Raw genomic sequence first — 14,500 nt, 5'->3', positions numbered from 1 at the left:
CAGAGCTACCCAAGTATACCCAGAGCTACCCAAGTATACCCAGAGCTACCCAAGTATACCCAGAGCTACCCAAGTATACCCAGAGCTACCCAAGTATACCCAGAGCTACCCAAGTATACCCAGAGCTACCCAAGTATACCCAGAGCTACCCAAATATACCCAGAGCTACCCAAGTATACCCAGAGCTACCCAAGTATACCCAGAGCTACCCAAGTATACCCAGAGCTACCCAAGTATACCCAGAGCTACCCAAGTATATCCAGAGCTACCCAAGTATTTCCCAGAGGTAACACAAGGTAGAGAGTATTAACCATCATGGATAACCCAGGGTAACAGTTAGCCACCCAGGATAACCTAGGGTTGGGAGGGTTAGCCACCCAGGATAATTCAAGAAAGTCAGTGCGTCATCAAGGACTGTCTGTCCTATTTCCACTGTGGTCCTTCAATCTTGTCCCCCAGGATGCCACCCACACCAGTCCACTAACACCCAGGATGCCACCCACACCAGTCCACTAACACCCAGGATACCACCCACACCAGTCCACTAACACCCAGGATGCCACCCACACCAGTCCACTAACACCCAGGATGCCACCCACACCAATCCACTAACACCCAGGATGCCACCCACACCAGTCCACTAACACCCAGGATGCCACCCACACCAGTCTACTAACACCCAGGATGCCACCCACACCAGTCTACTAACACCCAGGATGCCACCCACACCAGTCCACTAACACCCAGGATGCCACCCACACCAGTCCACTAACACCCAGGATGCCACCCACACCAGTCCACTAACACCCAGGTTCTTACTTATTTCTAAGGGAACAGGTACAGCAGGTGTAAGGTAACTAACACCCAGGAACCTAATTACAGGTTTACAAAACTAACAAATACGAACCAAGATATTCAGTGTTTATATCACACGAAGCTTTCCGTTCTAAATTCGTTAATATTAGTACGTATTTTTTTTATTCATACAGACTTTCATATCTAGTTTACCTAGTATTGTATTTGACCGGAGGGAATATTTTACTTATCCCAAACTTGTACACCTCAGTTATTTCATACTCTTGGATAATTCATGTGTAATAATGTTGAAAGTTAAGACACATGTGCAACATCTGGATATCTTTATTGTAGACATTTTGCCATCCAGTGGCTTTATCAATACAGATTCTAGTACATAATAGGAAGACAGTAGAACTATATACAAAAGATGAGGTAATCAGTCCCTCGGCCTTGGTGTTAGTGTTCACAGCATCGTGGTGGAGGAGAATCTGGAATAATGTTGGTAGAATTACCGACAATATGTAAAGTAAAAGGACACAAGTGCAACTAATGTGACATTTTATTGTGGCAACGTTTCACTCTCCAGGAGCTCCTGGAGAGCGAAACGTTGCCACAATAAAATTTCACATTAGTTGCACTTGTGTCCTTTTACTTTGGATAATTCATATTACTGTGTTGTATGTATATGTACAGTGGTACCGCGGGATATGAATTTAATTCATTCCAGAAGGATGTTCAAGTTCTGGTACTGAATGAATTTGTTAAGATAAGATAAGATAAGATTTCGTTCGGATTTTTAACCCCGGAGGGTTAGCCACCCAGGATAACCCAAGAAAGTCAGTGCGTCATCGAGGACTGTCTAACTTATTTCCATTGGGGTCCTTAATCTTGTCCCCCAGGATGCGACCCACACCAGTCGACTAACACCCAGGTACCTATTTGCTGCTAGGTGAACAGGACAACAGGTGTAAGGAAACGTGTCGAAATGTTTCCACCCGCCGGGAATCGAACCCGGGCCCTCCGTGTGTGAAGCGGGGGCTTTAGCCACCAGGCCACCGGGCCACCTTAAGGAATAATGTAAATTAGATTAATCCATTTCAGACCCCCAAAAATGCACTTAGAAAATCACTTACATAAGTACACTTACATAATTGTTTGAGTTTTGAGCTGTTTGTATCCCAAGGTACCACTGTATACCCATATGGGAGCATTTTTTGGTAATAATAATATTAGAGGAGGTTTTGGGTGTGATGGGCTTAGACATCCAGCAAGCACGTGTGAGCATGTTAGATGTGAGTGAATGGAGCCAAGTGGTTTTTATAAAGACTTGGCATGTTGTTGGAGTGTGTGCAAGGTGATATTTATGGATTCAGGGAACTTGGTTAGCCGGACTTGAGTCCTGGAGGTGGGAAGTACAATGTCTGCACTCTGAAGGATTGGCCCAGAGGGGGGAGGGGGTGATTTGCAATTCTTGAACTGTAGTATCACCACACCTCTAGCAAGGCAGTGATGGAGTGAGTGATGGTGTCAGTGCTTCTTTCTTGGGTCGCACTGCCTCAGTGGGAGATGGCCGGTTTGAGAAAAAATTAGTAATAATAATAATAATAATAATAATTATAATAATTAGTAATAATTCAATATTCAAATTCAAAATTTTATTTCTTTGCATAGTATACAATATGTGAATTATATGTTATAAAATACAGTGGTACCTCAGGGTACGAACAGCTCAAAACTCGAACAATTATGTAAGTGTATTTATGTAAGTGCTTTTGTAAGTGTACTTTTGGGGGTCTGAAACAGAATAATCTAATTTATATTATTCCTCATGGAAACAAATTCGTTCGGTATCGGCACTCGAACGTCCTTCTGGAACAAATTATGTTCGTATCCCAAGATACCACTGTACTGGTAAGAAAGCCACTAACTTGCCTGAGCATTTTCGGCAGTGTGAATGTTATAGTGGAAGAGACATAGGTAAAATAAGATAGGATTTTCATTGGATTTTTAACCCTGGAGGGTTAGCCACCCAGGGTAACCCAAGAATGTCAGTGCATCATTGAGGACTGTCTAACTTATTTCCATTGGGGTCCTTAATCTTGTCCCCCAGGATGCGACCCACACCAGTCGACTAACACCCAGGTACCTATTTGCTGCTAGGTGAACAGGACAACAGGTGTAAGGAAACATGTCGAAATGTTTCCACCCGCCGGGAATCGAACCCGGGCCCTCCGTGTGTGAAGTGGAAGCTTTAGCCATCAGGCATCTAGCACTTAGTAAGCATCATCCCTGTCCCACTCTAGCACCTAGTATTAGTACCATCCTTGTCCCACTCTAGCACCTAGTATAAGTACCATCCCTGTCCCACTCTAGCACCTAGTATAAGTCCCATCCCTGTCCCACTCTAGCACCTAGTATAAGTCCCATCCCTGTCCCACTCTAGCACCTAGTATAAGTCCCATCCCTGTCCCACTCTAGCACCTAGTATAAGTCCCATCCCTGTCCCACTCTAGCACCTAGTATAAGCACCATCTCTGTCCCACTCTAGCACCTAGTATAAGTCCCATCCCTGTCCCACTCTAGCACTTAGTATAAGCACCATCTCCCACTCTAGCACCTAGTATAAGTACCATCCCTGTCCCACTCTAGCACCTAGTATAAGTATCATCCCTGTCCCACTCTAGCACCTAGTATAAGTAAGTACCATCCCTGTCCCACTCTAGCACCTAGTATAAGTACCATTCCTGTCCCACTCTAGCACCTAGTATAAGCACCATCCCTATCCCACTCTAGCACCTAGTATAAGTACCATCCCTGTCCTACTCTAGCACCTAGTATAAGTACCATCCCTGTCCCACTCTAGCACCTAGTATAAGTACCATCCCTATCCTACTCTAGCACCTAGTATAAGTACCATCCCTGTCCCACTCTAGCACATAGTATAAGCACCATCCCTGTCCCACTCTAGCACCTAGTATAAGTACCATCCCTGTCCCACTCTAGCACCTAGTATAAGCACCATCCCTATCCCACTCTAGCACCTAGTATAAGTACCATCCCTGTCCCACTCTAGCACCTAGTATAAGCACCATCCCTGTCCCACTCTAGCACCTAGTATAAGCACCATCCCTGTCCCACTCTAGCACCTAGTATAAGCACCATCTCTGTCCCACTCTAGCACCTAGTATAAGCACCATCCCTGTCCCACTCTAGCACCTAGTATAAGTATTATTCCCTGTCCCACTGTAGCACCTAGTATAAGTACCATCCCTGTCCCACTCTAGCACCTAGTATAAGTACCATCCCTGTCCCACTCTAGCACCTAGTATAAGTACCATCCCTGTCCCACTCTAGCACCTAGTATAAGTACCATCCCTGTCCCACTCTAGCACCTAGTATAAGTACCATCCCTGTCCCACTCTAGCACCTAGTATAAGTACCATACCTGTCCCACTCTAGCAGCTCGTATAAGTACCATCCCTGTCCCACTCTAGCACCTAGTATAAGTACCATCCCTGTCCCACTCTAGCACCTAGTATAAGTACCATCCTTGTCCCACTCTAGCACCTAGTATAAGTACCATCCCTGTCCCACTCTAGCACCTAGTATAAGTACCATCCCTGTCCCACTCTAGCACCTAGTATAAGCACCATCCCTGTCCCACTGTAGCACCTAGTAAGCATCATCCCTGTCTATAAGTACTATCCCTGTCCCACTCTAGCACCTAGTATAAGTCCCATCCCTGTCCCACTCTAGCACCTAGTATAAGCACCATCCCTGTCCCACTCTAGCACCTAGTATAAGTACCATCCCTGTCCCACTCTAGCACCTAGTATAAGTACCATCCCTGTCCCACTCTAGCACCTAGTATAAGTACCATCCCTGTCCCACTCTAGCACCTAGTATAAGTCCCATCCCTGTCCCACTCTAGCACCTAGTATAAGCATCATCCCTGTCCCACTCTAGCACCTAGTATAAGTACCATCCTTGTCCCACTCTAGCACCTAGTATAAGTACCTATAGTATAAGTCCCATCCTGTCCCACTCTAGCACCTAGTATAAGTATCATCCCTGTCCCACTCTAGCACCTAGTATAAGTAAGTACCATCCCTGTCCCACTCTAGCACCTAGTATAAGTACCATTCCTGTCCCACTCTAGCACCTAGTATAAGCACCTTCCCTGTCCCACTCTGGCACCTAGTATAAGTACCATCCCTATCCTACTCTAGCACCTAGTATAAGTACCATCCCTGTCCCACTCTAGCACCTAGTATAAGGACCATCCCTGTCCCACTCTAGCACCTAGTATAAGCACCATCTCTGTCCCACTCTAGCACCTAGTATAAGCACCATCCCTGTCCCACTCTAGCACCTAGTATAAGTACCATCCCTGTCCCACTCTAGCACCTAGTATAAGCATCATCCCTATCCCACTCTAGCACCTAGTATAAGTACCATCCCTGTCCCACTCTAGCACCTAGTATAAGCACCATCCCTGTCCCACTCTAGCACCTAGTATAAGCACCATCCCTGTCCCACTCTAGCACCTAGTATAAGCACCATCTCTGTCCCACTCTAGCACCTAGTATAAGCACCATCCCTGTCCCTCTCTAGCACCTAGTATAAGTACCATCCCTGTCCCACTCTAGCACCTAGTATAAGCACCATCCCAATCCCACTCTAGCACCTAGTATAAGCACCATCCCTGTCCCACTCGAGCACCTAGTATTAGCACCATCTCTGTCCCACTCTAGCACCTAGTATAAGCACCATCCCTGTCCCACTCTAGCACCTAGTATAAGCACCATCCCAATCCCACTCTAGCACCTAGTATAAGTACCATCCCTGTCCCACTCTAGCACCTAGTATAAGTACCATCCCTGTCCCACTGTAGCACCTAGTAAAAGTACCATCCCTGTCCCACTCTAGCACCTAGTATAAGTACCATCCCTGTCCCACTCTAGCACCTAGAATAAGTACCATACCTGTCCCACTCTAGCATCTCGTATAAGTACCATCCCTGTCCCACTCTAGCACCTAGTATAAGTACCATCCCTGTCCCACTCTAGCACCTAGTATAAGTACCATCCTTGTCCCACTCTAGCACCTAGTATAAGTACCATCCCTGTCCCACTCTAGCACCTAGTATAAGTACCATCCCTGTCCCACTCTAGCACCTAGTATAAGTACCATCCCTGTCCCACTCTAGCACCTAGTAAGCATCATCCCTGTCCCACTCTAGCACCTAGTATTAGTACCATCCTTGTCCCACTCTAGCACCTAGTATAAGTACCATCCTTGTCCCACTCTAGCACCTAGTATAAGTACTATCCCTGTCCCACTCTAGCACCTAGTATAAGTCCCATCCCTGTCCCACTCTAGCACCTAGTATAAGCACCATCCCTGTCCCACTCTAGCACCTAGTATAAGTACCATCCCTGTCCCACTCTAGCACCTAGTATAAGTACCATCCCTGTCCCACTCTAGCACCTAGTATAAGTACCATCACTCCACCTAGTATAAGTCCCATCTCTCTAGCACCTAGTATAAGGATCATCCCTGTCCCACTCTAGCACCTAGTATAAGTACCATCCCTGTCTCACTCTAGCACCTAGTATAAGTACCATCCCTGTCCCACTCTAGCACCTAGTATAAGCACCATCTCTGTCCCACTCTAGCACCTAGTATAAGTCCCATCCCTGTCCCACTCTAGCACCTAGTATAAGCACCATCTCCCACTCTAGCACCTAGTATAAGTATCATCCCTGTCCCACTCTAGCACCTAGTATAAGTAAGTACCATCCCTGTCCCACTCTAGCACCTAGTATAAGTACCATTCCTGTCCCACTCTAGCACCTAGTATAAGCACCTTCCCTGTCCCACTCTGGCACCTAGTATAAGTACCATCCCTATCCTACTCTAGCACCTAGTATAAGTACCATCCCTGTCCCACTCTAGCACCTAGTATAAGCATCATCCCTATCCCACTCTAGCACCTAGTATAAGTACCATCCCTATCCTACTCTAGCACCTAGTATAAGCACCATCCCTGTCCCACTCTAGCACCTAGTATAAGTACCATCCCTGTCCCACTCTAGCACCTAGTATAAGCATCATCCCTATCCCACTCTAGCACCTAGTATAAGTACCATCCCTGTCCCACTCTAGCACCTAGTATAAGCACCATCCCTGTCCCACTCTAGCACCTAGTATAAGCACCATCCCTGTCCCACTCTAGCACCTAGTATAAGTACCATCTCTGTCCCACTCTAGCACCTAGTATAAGCACCATCCCTATCCCTCTCTAGCACCTAGTATAAGTACCATCCCTGTCCCACTCTAGCACCTAGTATAAGCACCATCCCTATCCCACTCTAGCACCTAGTATAAGTACCATCCCTGTCCCACTCTAGCACCTAGTACAAGTACCATCCTTATCCTACTCTAGCACCTAGTATAAGTACCATCCCTGTCCCACTCTAGCACCTAGTATAAGTACCATCCCTGTCCCACTCTAGCACCTAGTATAAGCATCATCCCTATCCCACTCTAGCACCTAGTATAAGTACCATCCCTGTCCCACTCTAGCACCTAGTATAAGCACCATCCCTGTCCCACTCTAGCACCTAGTATAAGCACCATCCCTGTCCCACTCTAGCACCTAGTATTAGTACCATCCTTGTCCCACTCTAGCACCTAGTATAAGCACCATCCCTGTCCCACTTTAGCACATAGTATAAGTACCATCCCTGTCCCACTGTAGCACCTCTCCATCCCTGTCCCACTCTAGCACCTAGTATAAGTACCATCCCTGTCCCACTCTAGCACCTAGTATAAGCATCCCTGTCCCACTCTAGCACCTAGTATAAGCACCATCCCTGTCCCTCTCTAGCACCTAGTATAAGCACCATCCCTGTCCCACTCTAGCACCTAGTATAAGCACCATCTCTGTCCCACTCTAGCACCTAGTATAAGCACCATCCCTGTCCCACTCTAGCACCTTGTATAAGCACCATCCCAATCCCACTCTAGCACCTAGTATAAGTATCATCCCTGTCCCACTCTAGCACCTAGTATAAGTACCATCCCTGTCCAACTGTAGCACCAAGTAAAAGTACCATCCCTGTCCCACTCTAGCACCTAGTATAAGTACCATCCCTGTCCCACTCTAGCACCTAGTATAAGTACCATCCCTGTCCCACTATAGCACCTAGTATAAGCACTATCCCTGTCCCACTCTAGCACCTAGTATAAGTACCATCCCTGTCCCACTCTAGCACCTAGTATAGCACCATCCCTGTCCCACCATCCCTGTCCCACTGTAGTACCATCCCTGTCCCACTTTAGCACCTAGTATAAGTACCATCCCTGTCCCACTGTAGCACCTAGTATAAGTACCATCCCTGTCCCACTGTAGCACCTAGTATAAGTACCATCCCTGTCCCACTCTAGCACCTAGTATAAGTACCATCCCTGTCCCACTCTAGCACCTAGTATAAGCATCATCCCTGTCCCACTCTAGCACCTAGTATAAGTACCATCCCTGTCCCACTCTAGCACCTAGTATAAGTACCATCCCTGTCCCACTCTAGCACCTAGTATAAGTACCATCCCTGTCCCACTCTAGCACCTAGTATAAGTACCATCCCTGTCCCACTCTAGCACCTAGTATAAGTACCATCCCTGTCCCACTGTAGCACCTAGTATAAGTACCATCCCTGTCCCACTGTAGCACCTAGTATAAGTACCATCCCTGTCCCACTCTAGCACTACCATCCCTGTCCCACTCTAGCACCTAGTATAAGTACCATCCCTGTCCCACTCTAGCACCTAGTATAAGCACCATCCCTGTCCCACTGTAGCACCTAGTATAAGTACCATCCCTGTCCCACTCTAGCACCTAGTATAAGTACCATCCCTGTCCCACTCTAGCACCTAGTATAAGCACCATTCCTGTCCCACTCTAGCACCTAGTATAGGTACCATCCCTGTCCCACTCTAGCACCTAGTATAAGCACCATTCCTGTCCCACTCTAGCACCTAGTATAAGCACCATGCCTGTCCCACTCTAGCACCTAGTATAGGTACCATCCCTGTCCCACTCTAGCACCTAGTATAAGCACCATTCCTGTCCCACTCTAGCACCTAGTATAGGTACCATCCCTGTCCCACTCTAGCACCTAGTATAAGCACCATTCCTGTCCCACTCTAGCACCTAGTATAGGTACCATCCCTGTCCCACTCTAGCACCTAGTATAAGTACCATCCCTGTCCCACTCTAGCACCTAGTATAAGCACCATTCCTGTCCCACTCTAGCACCTAGTATAAGCACCATTCCTGTCCCACTCTAGCACCTAGTATAGGTACCATCCCTGTCCCACTCTAGCACCTAGTATAAGTACCATCCCTGTCCCACTCTAGCACCTAGTATAAGTACCATCCCTGTCCCACTCCAGCACCTAGTATAAGCACCATCCCTGTCCCACTCTAGCACCTAGTATAAGCACCATTCCTGTCCCACTCTAGCACTGAACAACATGTATGCGCTTCAGCACTTGTTTGTGAATATTGTGTAACAAAAATCAAGTGACGGAGTGAGTGATGATGAAAGTGTTTCTTCTTTTACGGGTCACCTTGCCGTGGTGGAAAATGACGAGTGTGTTATAAATAATCACATAACATTACAATACAGTGTCTTGGAGTTGTGAGTATGGCGTGCATAGGAGAGTGCTACGTACACAAGTTTATCAACATGGCCATTGAAACGCTATTTGTAAATTTTGAATATTTATATGTATTTATTTTCAAAATACAGCCTCTTCTCACTTAACGACAGAGTTGTATTCCTAAGACCACGTCGGTAAACGAATTTGTCACTGAGTGAGGAATATATTATAATGGTAGTGGGTTTGTGTCAACCATCTTTGATATTGTTTTAATGTCACCTTTGCACCATTCAGAACATTTTTAGTATATTTTTAAATGTTTATACAGCAGTATACTGTATATTGTAATAAACAGACTTGTGGAAATTAGTTCTAATATACATTATTTAGGTATGTATACTGGTCAGAGAGTCCATTGTAAGTCCGAGTCGTAGGTAAATGTTTATACAGCAGTGTACTCTATATTGTAATAAACAGACTTGAGGAAATCAGCTCTAATATACTTTATTTAGGTACGCATACTGGTCAGAGAGTCCATCGTAAATCGTAAATCTGAGTCGTCGGTAAACAGTACATTGCTAAGTGAGGAGAAGCTGTATACAACTGCATCCATAGGTATTATTTGCCAGAAGCTAAAATCCTTCATTTTAATTGCTGTGATGCTGTATATTAAACATAACATTCACTGCCATGGCTGAAAGTCTTACAGTGATTTATACGGGAGAAAGGGCTACTAGCCCCTTGCATTTTAGTTGCCTCTTACGGCATGCATGGCTTACGGAGGAAGATTTCTTCTCCACTTGTCCATGTAGACTTGTAGTCTTATTGTAGTTAAAATAATGTTTTATTATTAAGGCCAATATTGGCAGGGTTAGTGGAAGTTTGTAAACTTTGAGGAGATATTGTGGTATACACTCAGAAGATTGTTCGATACCTTGGTATGTACTCAGAAGATTGTTAGATACCTGGAGAGGGTTTTGGGGGTCAATGCCCCAATGGCCCGGTCTGTGACCAGGCCTCATGATGGATCAGGGCCTGATCAACCAGGCTGTTACTGTTGGCCACAAGTAAACTGATGTACAAACCACAGCCTGGCTGATCAAGTACTGACTTTAGGTGCCTATCCAGCACCTTCTTGAAAACAGCCAGGGGTCTATTGATAATCCCCCTTATTTATGATGGGAACAGTCTTGTGCCCCCGACACTTACTGTGTTGTCTCTTATTGCGCTAGTGACACCCCTGCTTTTCATTGGAGGATGTTGTATTGTCTGCCGAGTTTTTTACTTTCATAGTGAGTGATTTTCGTGTGCAAGTTTGATGCTAATCCCTCTAGGATTTTCCAAATGTATATAATCATGTATCTCTCCCTCCTACATTCCAGGGAATACAGGTCAAGGAACTTCAACTGTTCCCAATATTTGAGGTGTTTTATTGTACTTATGTGTGCCGTGAAGGTTCTCTGTACATTTTCTAGGTCAGCAACTTCACCTGCCTTGAAAGGTGCTGTTAGTGTGCAGCAATATTCCAGCCTAGATAGAACAAGTGACCTGAAGAGTGTCATCATGGGCTTGGCCTCCCTAGTTTTTAAGGTTCTCATAACTTGACATACACTCAGAAGATTGTTAGATACCTTGACATACACTCAGAAGGTTGTTATACACTCAGAAGGTTGTTAGATACCTTGACATACACTCAGAAGGTTGTTAGATACCTTGACATACACTCAGAAGATTGTTAGATACCTTGACATACACTCAGAAGGTTGTTAGATACCTTGACATACACTCAGAAGGTTGTTAGATACCTTGACATACACTCAGAAGGTTGTTAGATACCTTGACATACACTCAGAAGATTGTTAGATACCTTGACATACACTCAGAAGGTTGTTAGATACCTTGACATACACTCAGAAGGTTGTTAGATACCTTGACATACACTCAGAAGATTGTTAGATACCTTGACATACACTCAGAAGGTTGTTAGATACCTTGACATACACTCAGAAGGTTGTTAGATACCTTGACATACACTCAGAAGATTGTTAGATACCTTGACATACACTCAGAAGGTTGTTAGATACCTTGACATACACTCAGAAGGTTGTTATACACTCAGAAGGTTGTTAGATACCTTGACATACACTCAGAAGGTTGTTAGATACCTTGACATACACTCAGAAGGTTGTTAGATACCTTGACATACACTTAGAAGGTTGTTAGATACCTTGACATAGACTCAGAAGGTTGTTAGATACCTTGACATACACTCAGAAGATTGTTAGATACCTTGACATACACTCAGAAGGTTGTTAGATACCTTGACATACACTCAGAAGGTTGTTATACACTCAGAAGGTTGTTAGATACCTTGACATACACTCAGAAGGTTGTTAGATACCTTGACATACACTCAGAAGGTTGTTAGATACCTTGACATACACTCAGAAGGTTGTTAGATACCTTGACATACACTCAGAAGGTTGTTAGATACCTTGAAATACACTCAGAAGGTTGTTAGATACCTTGACATACACTCAGAAGGTTGTTAGATACCTTGACATACACTCAGAAGGTTGTTAGATACCTTGACATACACTCAGAAGGTTGTTAGATACCTTGACATACACTCAGAAGGTTGTTAGATACCTTGACATACACTCAGAAGGTTGTTAGATACCTTGAAATACACTCAGAAGGTTGTTATACACTCAGAAGGTTGTTAGATACCTTGACATACACTCAGAAGTTTGTGATTTAAATATATTTAATGGGAGTGTGGACTTTAGCGTAACATAAGAAATTAGCCCTTGAATGTGGTTAATGATTTGTCGTTAAGATACTTCTGTCATGTACCTTTTATGCCGGAAAATACAGTAATTCATTTTCTTAGTGTTTGTTCTAAGGTCAGGCGACAAACATTAAATTTGTCCAAGTCTTCAATTCGTCTGATAAACCATGCCGATCACACATGGCAACCATAAATTACACATACTGAATTCCCAGTAATAAATCATAACAGTGTCTGCACTCTGAAGGAGGGGTGTTAATGTTGCAGTTTAAAAACTGTAGTGTAAAGCACCCTTCTGGCAAGACAGTGATGGAGTGAATGATGGCGAAAGTTTTTCTTTGTCGGGCCACCCTGCCTTGGTGGGTGACGGTCAGTGTGTTAATAAAAAAAAAAAAATCATAACATAATAGCGAATTCCCATATAGTGAACCTGCATAAAGCAAGGGACTCCTGTAATGCAACTTGTCTTACTAAATGTCTTAACATTCTTTGAATTGTATCTACCATTGTTGTCAGTTGTTTATTATATATACACCTACCATCCGACTTACGACCGAGTTCGGTTCTGAGAAACCGGTCATAAGTCAGAATGGACGTAAGTCGAACTTTACTACAGAATATCAACAAAACATTTTTGTAATGACTTTATTTTATTGTTTTATTTTGGTATTTCATGTTTTACTTTACTTTTTATGTTTTTAGTACTGTGTTTTATACTGTAAGGTTTAGGATAAACACTGTGTACAACACAAATACTTGTTTATTTCCCAGAAATTTGGCATAAAAAACACGGTCGTAAGTCGAGTGGTCGTAAGTTGAGCAGGTCGTAAGTCGAGTGGTCGTAAGTTGAGCAGGTCGTAAGTCGAGTGGTCGTAAGTTGAGCAGGTCGTAAGTCGAGTGGTCGTAAGTTGAGCAGGTCGTAAGTCGAGTGGTCGTAAGTTGAGCAGGTCGTAAGTCGAGTGGTCGTAAGTCGAGCAGGTCGTCAGTCGGATGGTAGGTGTATTAACACATTGGCCACTTCCCACTAAAGCAGGGTGACCCAAGAAAAAAGAAACACTTTCATCATCGCTCAGTCCATCATTGTCTTGCAAGAGGCATGCAGATACTATAATTAAAAAAATTGCAGCATATCTCCACCCTTCCTTCAGAGTGCAGGTACAGTACGGCTCCACTTATATGCCAGGTTAGGTTCCAGGTTACCACCATAAAGCGGAAATTGCCGTAAAGTGGAACACCCTTTTTTTCCACTTATAAATCTGGAGTTTATCTGGAGAGAGTTCCGGGGGTCAACGCCCCCGCGGCCCAGTCTGTGACCAGACCTCCTTAGGTCAGTGTCCCAGGATGCGACCCACACCAGTCGACTAACACCCAGGTACCCATTTTACTGATGGGGAACATAGACAACAGGTGGAAAGAAACACGTCCAATGTTTCTACTCTGGCTGGGAATCGAACCCAGGCCCTCACCGTGTGAAGTGAGAGCATTAACCACCAGGCCACCAGAGCACATAAATACAAGCTAACAAATTTACACTAACATATATTAAGTTAACAATAGAACTAGGCATTAAAAAACAATAAAAAGGTAAAATACACATATACACAAATACGCGTGTCAGCGTGCCTCGTTGTGCTCCCGGTTTTCTCGTGTTTTCACGGTCGCTCTTACGTGCTAGAACTTTAATTTGTGTCATCAATCCTATACGATACATCCCTCTAGCGCCTGGAACCAATCTTGGGCGGAAAACATTATATACTGAGTCAAAAAAGGAGAATTAGTGTGCACTTCCTAGCAGAGTTTACTGCCAGAGGGGAATCATAGGCCTGTGTCCCGTGTGAAAAAAAAATAATAATAATTGAACTTTTCATGTCAGAGGAAAGAAAGTCTCCCTGATAACATTGAGTATACATAGTGTATAGTGTATACTACAGTGGCTCCCTAGTATATTGATGATAAAGGCTAAAGTGTCATTTGAAAACAGGTGAATTTGTAAATGAAGTGATAAGCCTATAGAGGAAGGTGCCAGAAGTCGCCAGAAACTTACCACAGGTCAGCTGTTTTTAATAATCTTACTGGCCTGCTAGTGTACTCGCATATAATCTAGTGATACCAGTGAATAGCAGAATACAGTGTTGCAGTAGCAACTAACCAGTATTTTAATGGTACTTAGTGGAGTGGAGTGACTTTCATTAGTTTCTTTTCTTGAAATACGAGACGTTACTGTGAATTTCCTATAACCCGTAG

The 14,500-nt window shown here is 44.4% G+C and overlaps 1 protein-coding gene across 1 annotated transcript in view; it reads left to right on the top strand.

Moving 5' to 3' along the window:
- The window catches only part of LOC128697134 (trichohyalin), a 130,186-nt gene that overhangs the window by 94,521 nt on the left and 21,165 nt on the right, over nucleotides 1-14,500 (top strand). The gene's annotated exons all lie outside the window — the stretch shown is intronic.

The sequence above is a fragment of the Cherax quadricarinatus genome, chromosome 89 (genome assembly GCF_038502225.1).
Source record: "Cherax quadricarinatus isolate ZL_2023a chromosome 89, ASM3850222v1, whole genome shotgun sequence".
Classification (NCBI taxonomy): domain Eukaryota; kingdom Metazoa; phylum Arthropoda; class Malacostraca; order Decapoda; family Parastacidae; genus Cherax; species Cherax quadricarinatus.
Note: the sequence above shows the minus strand (reverse complement) of the source record. Positions and strands in the feature narration are given on the sequence as shown.